Below are 12,791 nucleotides of genomic sequence, written 5' to 3' on the forward strand. Positions count from 1 at the left end.
TAGGAGGAACTTTGGACTCTCATCTGGTGTCATGGATTGAACTGTGTCCCCCAAAAATATCTGTCAACTTGGCTGGGTCATGATTCCCAGTATTGCAGTATTGTGTACCATTTTGTAATCTGATGTGATTTCCTTATGTGTTGTAAACTCTATCACTATGACATAATAAGATGGATTAGCGGCAGTTACATTGATGAGGTCTACAAGATTAGATGGCGTCTTAAGCCAATCTCCTTTGAGATATAAAAGAGAGAAGTGAGCAGAGATACATGGGGACCTCATACCACCAAAAAAGCAGTGCTGGGAGCAGATCTGAGGTTCCTGCACAGAGAAGCTCCCAGACCAAGGGAAGACTGATGACAAGGACCTTCCTCCAGAGCTGACAGAGAAAGAAAGACTTCTCCTGGGGCTGATGCCTTGAATTTGGACTCGTAGCCTACTAGACCGTAAAATAATAAATTTCTCTTTGTTAGAAGCCATCCACTTGTGGTATTTCTGTTACAGCAGCACTAGATGACTAAGACACCTGGCTACAGAGTTAGGGTTTCTGGGACAAGAGGACCTAACATGTGCCCAACAGAATGAAGAAAGAAGACCTTCAAGCAGGGGTATCATCCTAAAATTTGAAAACATCAGCATTAACCCCAAAATTCTCAATGTTCCCAGAAGATAGGAAACAAATGAATGAGGATCAAGAAGGCATGCAATTTGTCAATACAAGACTAAACACTTAAAGATTAAAGATCTCTGCTTTCAATTTTCTGAGGATTGTTGATTTCTGATTTTAAAAATCAATTTCACATTGTCAGTCAAGTACAAGAACAGATGACAGGCAATAGCTTTCTTGCAAGACTGAAGATCAGACAAGTTGTGGAATGTCATCAAAGACATTATACATGAAGAAAACAAAGAAGTAATTAAAAAGACAGGAAAGAAAGAAAAGAGCAAAATGGATGTCAGAAGAGACCCTGAAACTTGCTCCTGAACATCGAGTAGCTAAAGTGAAAGGAAAAAATGAGGAAGGAAAAGAGCTGAAAAGATTTCAAAGGGCGGCTCGAGAAGACAAAACAAAGTATCATACTGACATGTGCAAAGACCTGGAGATGGAAAGCCAAAGGGAAGAACACACTCAGTATTTCTCAAGCTGAAAGAACTGAAGAAAAAATTCAAGCTTTGAGTTGCAATATTGAAGGATTCTACAGGAAAAATATTAAAAGACCAGGAAGCATTGAAAGAAGATAGAAGGAATGCACAGAGTCACTATACCAAAAAGAATTGGTCAGTGTTCAACCATTTCAGGAGGTAGCATATGATCAGGAACCAATGGTACTTAAGGAAGAAGTCCAAGCTGCACTGGAGGAACTGGCAAAAAACAAGGCTCCAGGAATTGACAGAATATCAACTGAGAAGTTTCAACAAATGGATGCAGCTCTGGAGGTGCTCATGCTTCCATGCCAAGAAATTTGGAAGACAATTACCTGGCCAACTGACTGGAAAAGATCCATATTTATGCCTATTTCCAAGAAAGGTGATCCAACCAAATGTGGAAATTATCGAACAATACCATTAATATCACACACAAGTAAACTTTTGCTAAAGATCATTCAAAAGTGGCCGCAGCAGTATATCCACAGGGAACTGCCAGAAAATTCAAGCTGGATTTAGAAGAGGATGTAGAACCACGGATATCATTGCTGATGTCAGGTGGGCCATGGCTGAAAGCAGAGAATACCAGAAAGATGTTTACCTGTGTTTTACTGACTATGCTAAGGCATTCAACTATGTGGATCATAACAAATTACGAATAACATCGCAAAGAACGGGAATCCCAGAACACTTAATTGTGCTCATGAGGAATATGTACATGGATCAAAAGGCAGTTGTTCGAACAGAACAAGGGGATACTGCATGGTTTAAAGTCAGGAAAGGTGTGCATCAGGGTTGTATCCTTTCACCATACCTATAACGTATTGCTGAGTCATTCAAAGGAACAGCAGTATAAGTAAGAAAATATTTTCCTTTCCTGAGTGCCTGTAGCCCTGGTGGCACAGTGGTTAAGAGCTACAGCTGCTAAACAAAAGGTCAGCAGTTCGAATCCACCAGTCACTCCTTGGAAACCTTATGGGGCAGTCCTACTTTGTCCTATAGGGTCGGTAGGAGTTGGAATTGACTCAATAGCAATGGGTTTGGTGTGGGCTGCACAAGAAAGATGTGTGTGTGTATGTGTGTGTGTGTATGTGTGTGTGTGTGTGTGAAGGACTCACAGTGGTTAAATGCTCAGCTGCTATCTAAATGGTTGGTAGTTCAAACCCACTAGCTACTCCATGGGATAATGCTGTGGAAGTCTGCTTCCAGAAGGATTACAGCCTTGGAAACCCTATGGGGCAGTTCTACTCTGTCGTACATGTTCACTCTGAGTCAGAATCAACTCGATGGCAATGGGTTGGCACAAGAAGGGAGATAGTACTGAGAAAAGGTAGCTTTTAATTAAGGCAAAGGAAGCAGAGGAGGGTTATTGTGGAGAAATTCTGTATGCTGAAACATTTCTGTAACTGAGTATGAGTTCCAAAGACAAAAACATTGTAAGATGGTTAATTGATGTTTGAGGGATGATTTTGTTCTCTTCAAATGTGGTACAAACAAACAAGAAAGGTAGCCAATGCGGATCCAGATGTTGGATTTATTCTTGATAAGACTTTGGAGGAATACGGCTTGGGATTCAGCAACAGTGACTCATCAGCAACACTAGAGAACCAGAATCCCCTCCCCTCTGCCCACCCCCATTCCCTGAAGGCCAGGGGCTCCCCATTGAAAATTTAGGGCAGAGAAAAGAATAGCATGTATGTTTCTTGCCCTTTCAAAACCCAGGCAAGAAGAAAATTTAAGTGTGTGGCATGTGCAGGGAACTGGCTCCCTCAAGAAAAAGTAGAGGGATGAGAGATGGCAAGCCCAATTCCTCTTCCCAAATTGACATGTCAGGTAAGTCACTCCTTCCCCCAAGCAGAGGGAGTGGCAAGGAGAGGCCAGGAGTGTTCCCCTAATTGATGTCCCTTCATGTGGAAACATGAAACAAGGAAAGGAAGATTCCACATTGGCATCCTTATTGGACTGAACCATTAAGTTATTGTCATCCACAGGTGCAGCTATCCCCCTTCTTTCCACCTTCCTCAAACCAAATACTTGTCTTTTAAGGATTTCTGAAGCCAGATAATAGATTTTCTGCCAGAGGGCACTGAAATTAGTCAAACTGACTTCAAATTTGCAACTTCACTCCGTGCTCTAACTCTCATTATGAGTCTTTCAGTTATCTCAATGTGTTGTTGTTAGTTGCAGCTGAGTGCATTCTGATGCAGGTAACCCCACGTGCGCCGAGAAGAAGAGATCCATCGGGTTTTCAAGGGTGAGATCTTTCGGGAGCAGATGGTCAGGACTGTCTTCCAAGGTGTTTCTAGGTGGATTCAAACTGCCAGACTTTCAGCTAGTTGTGCCACAAAGGGACTCCTTATCTCAGGATAGCTTCTCTGATATTCTGTAAAGAGACTAAATGACAATATTATCTAACAATAAAATGCCAACAAAGTGTAAATGTAAACTCTTCTGATTATAAAAGAGGAATTAAAGTAAAATAATGAAGATCCTTACAGGCTGATGTCCAGTAGCAATTAAATGCTATAATTTCCCTCTCCGAATACTAATTCTGCTGAATCTCAGCTGAGAATATTCTAAGTGATGTGTAGACTCAGAGTTTATTCAGGAGCTGCAGGTCAGGCTTCCTCACACCTCAGTGAATCTAGTTTCCTTAGTATCTACTCCTCTCATTTCTAGTTCAGCATCAAGTCTAATGGGCAACTGTTTTTAAAACAATGAAGAATTAATAGGGCAACATGATTATCAGAGAACTGGCTTCAAATCTACCAAATTAAAAAAAGATCTAATCTTCAGTACCAAAATAATTATACTAGACAAATTTATGGACAAAGTACCGTTCTCCAATACATAAGTGTCTCAATGATAACTGCAAAAAAAAAAAAAAGATGAAGAAAATCGTGGCTTCTACTTCTCAAGAATGCCTGTCTGTGCCTGCTGTTGTGCATGACCTGTTAACGTTAATGTAAACTTGATTGGGGTAAATCTTCCCTAAAGCAGTTAACATTGTCCCTGTGCATTGCTGCTGTGTGTGTGGAGAGGTTAATCTACGTAAACCACGACCGTGCTCTGAATTTGGTATTTGAAACATCGCTGATTTTTTGTGCAGTTTTCAAATTTGCAGAGGTAGCAAATTTCACCAGGATTCAGTTGAGGTAAATTTATTTCCAGCATATTAAATAAATAAATAGAAAAATAAACAGTTAAACACACAGCTCTTAATTTCCATTCTGCCCTGGGGCATTCTTTCCCCCAGGCTCTGTAGTGCTGTATTGCCTGTGGTCTGTCTAGTGGTGCAGCTCCCACACCCTTCTGTGAGCAGGAATTTTCAGGATGATGCACGGATGCTATGGTCGCCTTCCCCTTACTGTGGAGCTGCTTAGAAATGGGAATCTCGCCTTCTGGCCATCATCCCTTTTCAGAGCTCAACTGGAGAATCACTCGCAGAAGATTTCTGAACTTTAGCAGGTGATGATGATTTTGAAGTTGGGCCATGGGATGGTCAGTTTGATGCATCAACTTGGTCAGGCTATAACTCCCAGTTGTTACAATCAAACACTAATCTAGCTTTTGCCGTGGAGGTATTCTGTAGATGTGGTTAACATGTGCAGTCTGTTGACTTTAAGTAAAGACGATTATCCTAGATAATACAGGTGAGCCTCGTTCAATCAGTTGTAAAATCTTAAGAGTATAATTGAGGTTTCCCTGAGGAAAAAGGAATTCTGCATGTTGATGGCAGCTTCAGCTCTTGACCAAGATTTCCAGCCTGCCCTGTGGATTTCTGGTTTGTAGATCTATAACTCCTTGAATGATGAGGTGACTGAGCTCCCTTGAAGAACAACCACACTACATTGCCAAATATTTATACTGTTAATCTTTCTCTCAGCTTACCCCAAAGAGACCTATGCCTGTCTACTAAGGTGATTGTTCAATGGAAAAAGAGAAATGAAATAAATAGATTTTTCAGATATTACTGGACACTGACTCTGACATAACACTAATTCCAGGATGCTCAAAATGTCACTATGGCCTACCACTCAGAGTGTGAGTGTGGAGGTCAGGTGATCAATAGAGTTTTAACTTGGGTACATCTCACAATGGATCCAGTGGTTCCCTGAACCCATCCTGTGATTATTTCCCCAGCTCCAGAAAGCATAGACTAGACACACTTAGCAACTGGCAATATTTCCACATTGATTCTCTGATCTGTGGAGTGAGGGCTATTATGGTAGAAAAGGCCAAGTGGAAGCCAGCAAAACTGCCTTTACTTATAAAAGTAGTAAACCATAGGGAATATCACATTCCTGGTAGGAATAAAGAGATTAGTGCCACTGCCAAGAACTCGAAGTTTTCAGGGATAAAAAAATCCCATTGCCGCTGAGTCGATTTCAATTCATATAGTGAAGGAAATCCTCCCAGTGAGCAGAACTTTGAGCAATGAACCTGATTGTTCATTTTGCTTGGAAGGAGAAATAGCCAGATGTATGGCTGTATATGGATTCATGGGCTGTGGACAATGCGTTGACTGGATGGTCATGGACATGAATGGAACATGATCAGAAAATTGGTTACAAGGAGGTCTGGAGAAAGTATGCGCATAGACCTCTCTGAATGTTCAAAAAAGTAAATATATTTTTGCTTAATATTCATGCTCACCAAAGGGTAACCTCATCAGAAGAAGATTTAAATGAAGTGATTTTTCTGCAGAGACTAGTCAGCCTCTTTCCCCAGCCATTCCTGTCATTGGCCAATGGGCTTATGAACAGAGTAGTCAAGATGGTAGGGATGGAGGTTATACACAAGCTTAACAACATGCACTTCCACTCGCCAAGGCAGATCTGGCTACAACTACTGGTGAGTGCCCAGTTTTTCAGATGAAAAGACCAACACTGAGTCCTCAGTATGGCACCATTACCCAGAGTACTCAGCAAGGTACCTGGTGGCAGGTTGATTACATTGAACCCATTTCATCATGTAAGGTGAGGCATTTTGTGTTATTGGGATAAATAGTTACTCTGCATATGGATTTGCATTCCCTGCACACAATGCTTCTGACAAAACTATCATCCATGGACTTGCAGAATGACTTATCCACTGTCATGATACTCCACAGAACATTGTTGCTGATCAAGGAACTCACTTCACATCGTATGAAGTACAGCAATGAGCCTGTGATTATGAAAATAATCATCTATCTATGTTTACCATCATCCTGTAGAGCATGAATTAATAGATCAGTGGAACAACGTTTCAAAGACTCATTTATAGTGCCAGCTAGGTGGCAATACCTTGCAGCACTGATGCAGTGTTCTCTAAGAGGCTGCATATGCGCTAATAACAACATCCAATATATGGTGCTGTTTCACTCATAGTTAGAATTCATGAGTCAGAGAATCAAGACAAGGAAATAGGAGTGAGTCCACTCAGTGTTACAGGCAACAGTGGATCAGTGGTAGAATTCTTGCCTTTCATGAGAAGGGCCCAGGCTCGATTCGCAGCAAATGCACCTCATGCACAGCCAACACCCTTCTGTCAGTGAAGGTTTTCTTGTTGCTATGGCAAGTGGCTACAGTGATGGGCTCAAGCATAACAACGATTGTGAGGATGGTGCAGGACCGGGCAGTGTTTTATTCTGTTGTACATAGGGTCACTATGAGCTGGAACCAACCTGACGGCATGTAACAATAACAACGTAATGCTAAACTGTATGGATCACAACAGTTCAATTCACAAATGCTCATAGGGATAGTGCAGGATTGGGCAGCTTTTTATTCTGTTTTGCATGGGGCTGCCATTGAGTTTGGGGCCAACTCAATGGCAGCTAACAAGAACTACAACGTATTGCATTGGGCAAATCTGCTGCAAAAGATCTCTTTAAAGTGTTAAAAGGCAAACATGTCACTTTGAGGAATACGGTGCACCTGATCCAAGCCATGGTATTTTCAATCGCCTCATGTGCAGTCTGAAATTTGTCAAAAGGGCAATCAAGATGCACTGATAGTTACTAGTGATTGGAATATGAAAGTTGGAAACAAAGACTAAGGATTCGAAGTTGGAAAATATGGCCTTGGTAATAGAAAAGATGCCAGAGAGCACACGGTAAAATTTTGCAGGACTAACAAAATTTTCATTGCAAATATCCTTTTTCAACAGCATAAACAGTGACTATATGCTTAGACCTCACCAGATGGAATACATAGGAATCAAATCAACTACATCTGTGGAAAGAGACGATGGAAAAGCTCAATATCATCAGTCAGAACAAGACCAGGGGCCCACTGTGCAACAGACCATCAATTGCTCTTAAGCAAGTTCAAGTTGAAGTTGGACAAAATTAAAACAAGTCCAAGAGAGCCAAAGTATGAACTTAAGTATATCTCACCTGAATTTCGAGAATGTCTCAAGGATAAATTTGATTCACTGAACACTAATGACTGAAGACCAGATGAGCTGTGGAATGACATCAGGACATCATACATGAAGAAAGCACGAGGTCATTAAAAAGACAGGAAAGAAAGAAAAGACCAAAATGGATGCCAGAAGAGACTCTGAAACTTGCTCTTAAACATTCAGTAGCTAAAGCAAAAGGAAGAAATGATGAAGTGAAAGAGCTGAACAGAAGACAAAGTAAAGTATTATAATGACGTGTGCAAAGACTTAAGAGGTAGAAAACCAAAAGGGAAGAACATGTTCAGCATTTCTCAAGCCGAAAGAACTGAAGAAAAAATTCAAGCCTTGAGTTGCAATATTGAAGGGTTCTATGGGGAAAAGATTGAACAATGTAGGAAGCATCAAAAGAAGATGGAAGGAATACAGAGTCACTGCACCAAAAAGAATTGGTCGACATTCAACCATTTCAGCAGGTAGCATATGATCAGGAACCAGTGGTAATGAAGGAAGAGGTCCAAGTTGCATTGAAGGCACTGGCAAAAAACAAGCCTCCAGGAATTGACGGAATACCACTGGAGATGTTGCAACAAATGGATGCAGTGCTGGAAGTGCCCACTTGTCTATGCCAAGAAATGTGGAAGAAAGCTATCTGGCCTACCGACTGGAAGAGATCCATATTTATGCCTATTCCAAAGAAAGGTTATCCAATCAAATGCAGAAATTATCAAACACTATCATTAATATCATATGCAAGTAAAATTTTACTGAAGATCATTCAAAAGCGGCTGCAGTAGTATACTGACAGGGAATTGCCAGAAATTCAGGCCGGATTCAGAAGAGGATGTGGAACCAGGGATATCATTGCTGATGTCAGATGGATCCCAGCTGAAAGCAGAGCATACCAGAGAGATGTTTACCTGTGTTGTATTGACTATGCAAAGGCATTTGGACTGTGTGGATCATAACAAATTATGGATAACACTGCAAGGAATGGGAATTACAGAACACTTAATTGTGCTCATAAGAAACCTACGCTTAGACCAAGAGGCAGTCGTTCGAACTAAGCAAGGAGATACTGCATGGTTTAGAATCAGGAAAGGTGTGTGTCAGGGTTGTACTCTTTCACAATGCTTATTCAATCTGTATTATGAGCAAATAATTCGATGCAGAGGACTATATGAAGAAGAATGCAGCATAAGGATTGGAAGAAGACTCTTTAACAACCTACGTTATACAGATGACACAACCTTGCTTGCAGAAAGTGAAGAGGACTTGAAGCACTTACTGATGAAGATCAAAGAGCACAGCCTTCAGTATGGATTACACCTCAACATAAATAAAGCAAAAACCCTCACAACTGGACCAAGAAGCAGCATCTTGATAAAAGGAGAAAAGATTGAAGTTGTCAAGGATTTCATTTTGCTTGGATTCATAATCAATGCCCGTGGTATCAGCAGTCAAGAAATCAAAGGACTTATTGCATTGGGCCTATCTGCTGCAAAAGATTTAAAATGTTAAAAAGCAAAGATGTCACTCTGCGGAATAAGTTGCACCTGACCCAAGCCATGGTATTTTCAATCTCCTTATATGCATGTGAAAGCTGGACAATGAATAACATAACAACATAATAACAAAACAACATCAGCTGCTGATTTCCGGGCTGTCAAGTGTGGACCAGAACATATGTGTACCTGATATGCATAGATGTTGAGTCATTATTTCCCCTCTTTTAAATACATTGTATTCTGAAAACCTCTTTTTTCAGATTAAGTACGTTTGGGAGGATGTGTTCCTGAAATACCCAAGAAGAAATCTAATCCTCAGCAGAAAATATCCAGCAAGAGTTGTTTTATGTGAAGTTACCCTACTCTTATGTTTCCGGGTGGCCCTTGGAGTCCCTGGGTGAGGCAAATGTTTAACTCACTCAACTGCTAAGAAAGATTGGAGGCTAGAGTCCACCCAGATACACCTTGGAAGAAAAGCCCGGCAATCTGTATCTGAAAAAATCAGCCTTTCCAACCTTGCGGAGCACAGTTCTACTTTGACACACATGCGTAGCCACGATTGAGAACTGACTCAATGACAACTGGTTAAGGTGGCCATTGTGCCAATCTCCGTGTTCTGGACAAAATGGGTGAGGACAATCAGACTCAAGGCACCTGCTCTACTCTGCCGTGCCCTTGGGTGCGTAACCTAGCATCTCTGGACCTCAAACACCCATTCTCATCCATAGGTATATCTCTAAGGTGCCATATTCTTTTCATACTCTATGGTCAAATTGTTTCTAAGTGATGCAGACAATTTATGATGGTTCTATTCCCAATGGAAAAAACGTTTCCTTTTAGGTCCCATGGTACTCTAGTCCTAACTCAGTTAAGGATGTGCTTACGGGGTCCACTGTTTGTTCTCATATGGCCTGTGCCTCTTCCTACCGGGATGATTGCTGGTAGGTCGCTTGCCGTCTGTGGGCCTCAGGTTTCTCACTGGAAACTGGGGCAATACCAGTGTCTGCTTCCTACCGTGGCTAGAGACAACGAAACTTATCTGCTGTGGTTATTATGATGAATGCGCTGCCTCCTCCCCTCACTGCATGAGAAATGGGCTCAGATCTGAAACATTCACATCGTTTTCAACTGATTGTTGTTCGACTTGGGCTTCTAACTGTGTATTTAGTGAGAGAAGTCTCTCTGTGTTTTGGCACCACTTCACTCTGTTATCTTGGGAACAATTCAGCACTAAATCACCGGTATTCATGCGGGTTTTCCCTTTCATCAGGTTCACTTTCAATTGGAGTACTTTCTTGACAGTTTGAAAGCTGACTACCAAACCAGGAGGTAGTTTTTGAAATTTCTGGGAAGCAAGAAGTTATATCAGTTTGAGAAAATGTGATGGTTTCTGAATGTAGAACTATTCAAAGGGCAGGCGCCGTACGTTCCTCTTAAAATATGCTTCTTATAACACGCACAATCACCCAGGTACAGTGGTCTCTTTTTAATCACTAGCAATTTTCATGTCATTGGACTTTGATTTGTACTCACTGAAGGCTGAATGTGGCCCCGCAGGAGACTCAGAGATTAGGAAGATGCGCCATCATGATTTTGAGTTTCTGTGTGTTCTCTGGGGTTTGTTCTGTGCCCTGTTAGACATAAAGGGAGACTGCCTCCCTTGTAATAAAGCTCCACAATTAACTCATTGGCAGCCAGTCTGTCTTGGGTAACAAATTGCCCCAGGCATCCCTCAGAGTTCCTGGGCCTTGTTGTTCCCTTTGTTTGGGTGGAGGCAAACGGAGACAGGTGAGAACTGGCACATGGCAGGAACCTGGGCATTGGGGCTGTGCCCTTCAGACTCTGTGGGTGGTCCTGAGTGTGAGAGTGTGCCATATGCCTGCATCTGTGTGTGTGGGCATGTGAATTCCACAAGGCCCAATCGCCACTGCCACCTGCTGTGCCCACACCCATCCCTGCCTCCCAAGGGCACCTGTGCACTGTGGTAAGGCCAGGTATGCACCACCAACCTCCTCCTTCTGATAATCCTACATGATGACTTGACTTAATTTTTCCCCTGATCTACCTCTAACATTCCCTTTCCTACCAAACACCACCCAGAACCCAGTTGCTGTCTTTAATCTTTCATCTCCCTTTAATCTCAGTCCTTTCTCTTCAAACAAATTTATTTCACTAAGAGAAAAAAATGATTCCCAATTGTTTCCTTCCTTATGCGCACCTTCCTGAGTTTGTCAGGTAAGCAGAGTCAGCTTTAAAATCCTCTTGGATTTGTTACTCATTGTTAGAGGTGGTTCTTCCCTTTCCTATTCCCACTTTCTCTACTCTCTGAGCTCTCAAATGCCTAGCCTGGTGGTAACTCTTTGCCAACATCCTCAAGTCACCACTTTCTCCTTGAGAAGAGACAAACCTCAGCTTGACTCCACAATTCCCGGTTGGGTCAAGTGTTGTGAGAGATTCATAGAAACAGAACTGTGCATGTGGAACAAAATGAGTCAGAGCACATATTTCTCCCCCAAAAAAATCACACCTGGATTTGCGCAATGTTGGAGGCTCTGCCAGAATCCTCATCAGCCCCAGAAATTGCATGTATTCCTCATCAATTAGTGTTTCATGGGGAAGCTAGTTGTTTCTTGGCTAGTTTCTTTAACTGACCTAAATGTCCAAGTAGAAAAAGGATGAGAATAAGGCAAAGGGATCAACAGGCCAGGGTCGGAGTGAGAGACGCTTCGCTTGGAATCCTCAAAGTTGATTTCAAAGGGTCAGCAGTTGATTAGAGGAGAGGATGTGATCCTGGCACAATTCAAAGGGGTGGGTGGATGGACTGGAGCCATCTGATCCTGTTGTACTACAAATATTCTCTTCTAATTACTGCAACTCATGTATATCTACAAGGTTCTGGCCTCTCCCATCCCACCAGAAATGGTCATCACTGACATGAATGAAGATAGTACAGAACCCTGTTGTTGTTAGTTGCCATCAAACCGGCACCAACTCATGGTGACCCCATGTATAACAGAACAAAATGCATCTTCATGATCCTTGGTATGTTTGAGTCTATTGTTGGGGCCATTGTGTCACACCATCTCATTGAGCATGTTCTTACCTTTGCTGGCCCTCCACTTTACCAAATATGATGTCCTTTTTCAGTGATTGGTACCATCTCCTGATGTATTCAAAGTAAGTGAGTCAAAGTCTCGGACACTGGCTAGTTTTTGGAAGTAAGTTTCCAGATCTTTCTTCCTAGTCTCTTATTCATGAAGCTCCACTGAAAACTGTCCAACATGGATGACCCTGCTGGTATTTTAAACAGAGGTGCCATAGCTTTCAGCATCATAGCAACACACAAGCCACCACACTACAAAAAACTGACAGACAGTGGTGGTGTGCAGTACCCTAGGCTGGCAGTATTAAACTTCACTGTAGAGATAAAGGGATGAACAAGACGTTGTGTTCACGGCACACATTGCTCCTGTCCTTCTAGAAGGATGCAGAAATCATCACTCTACAAAATCGCCTTTGGCAAAGTATTGTATCTTACAAGGCTGGGAATAAGTGGGTATCCAGAATATCTTGGTAGAGAGGAGAGTCTCATTGGGGTTGCTTCTGTTGTCAGATCAGATCAGTGTGTGATGGCTAACACTGGGGCCTGCCGTCTCTTCCCTCCTTCCTGTGTAGTGGCCTGGTTTCACTAAGAGAAAAAAATGATTCCCAGTTGTGGTCCTCTGTGTGTCTGGGCTGCTGGGGTAGCAA

Source organism: Trichechus manatus, unplaced genomic scaffold, assembly GCF_000243295.1.
Source record: "Trichechus manatus latirostris isolate Lorelei unplaced genomic scaffold, TriManLat1.0 scaffold00072, whole genome shotgun sequence".
In the NCBI taxonomy this organism is placed as follows: domain Eukaryota; kingdom Metazoa; phylum Chordata; class Mammalia; order Sirenia; family Trichechidae; genus Trichechus; species Trichechus manatus.